Source organism: Acyrthosiphon pisum, unplaced genomic scaffold (assembly GCF_005508785.2).
Source record: "Acyrthosiphon pisum isolate AL4f unplaced genomic scaffold, pea_aphid_22Mar2018_4r6ur Scaffold_21093;HRSCAF=23010, whole genome shotgun sequence".
Classification (NCBI taxonomy): Eukaryota; Metazoa; Arthropoda; class Insecta; order Hemiptera; family Aphididae; genus Acyrthosiphon; species Acyrthosiphon pisum.
The window spans coordinates 79921-80760 of NW_021770522.1; positions in this window are offsets into that span (position 1 = coordinate 79921).

An 840-nucleotide genomic window follows, 5' to 3' on the forward strand; every position below is an offset into this window, starting at 1 on the left:
TTGATATTATTGCAAAACGTGGTATTGCCAATATTACATTTTTCTTCAAAACGTGGTATTGCCTAAAACAATGCTTTTTGTATCAACAGAAAGAGGAACAACTTTAAAACGTGATAATATTGCCATAACTATTTCAAAACCTGCAAAACAACGTTTTGGTCTGAGACGACATTTTAAAAGCGTTAAAAACAATATTTACAATTTAGGTAGATTAATTTTGACACTGTCAACCGTTCACTTTTTAATTTTTACATATAAATAAACTTATTCTGAATATAAGTCGTCAGAAAATGTGTTACAGTTTATAATATTATTTAACACTGTAATATAATAATAATAATATTATTATTTATTGTTATTTTTCAAATGAATAGTTACAAATTAGATTTAACATAAAAAAAAATGAAAGATTGAATGTTAGAATGTGATAAATTATGTTTCCAAAAGCTTGAGCTTGTGAGGAGACAATAGTTCAAATGTTTCCTAATCTTATAAATTATACTTATCAACAATGTTAACAAATATATATACAGCAAAAAATAAAATAAAAAGATAACATTGTAATAATATACAATTTAATGTATAACAAAAACAATTTATTTAGGATATTATTGAATAGAAAAGTACCTATATGTATACAACTAATTTTAATAACTAATCGATTTGTGATATTATTTTGTAAATAAAATTTTTTTTTATGTTAGTTAAAGTGAATTTATTGTGGATGTAAGTTTCTTAAGGTGAATATTATACGCTCCTCCCCAAGCTGAAAACGCAAGCTAAAAATAGATTGAGCATGCGAACAAAAAACCATTCGCATGATAATTGGTAATAAGATAT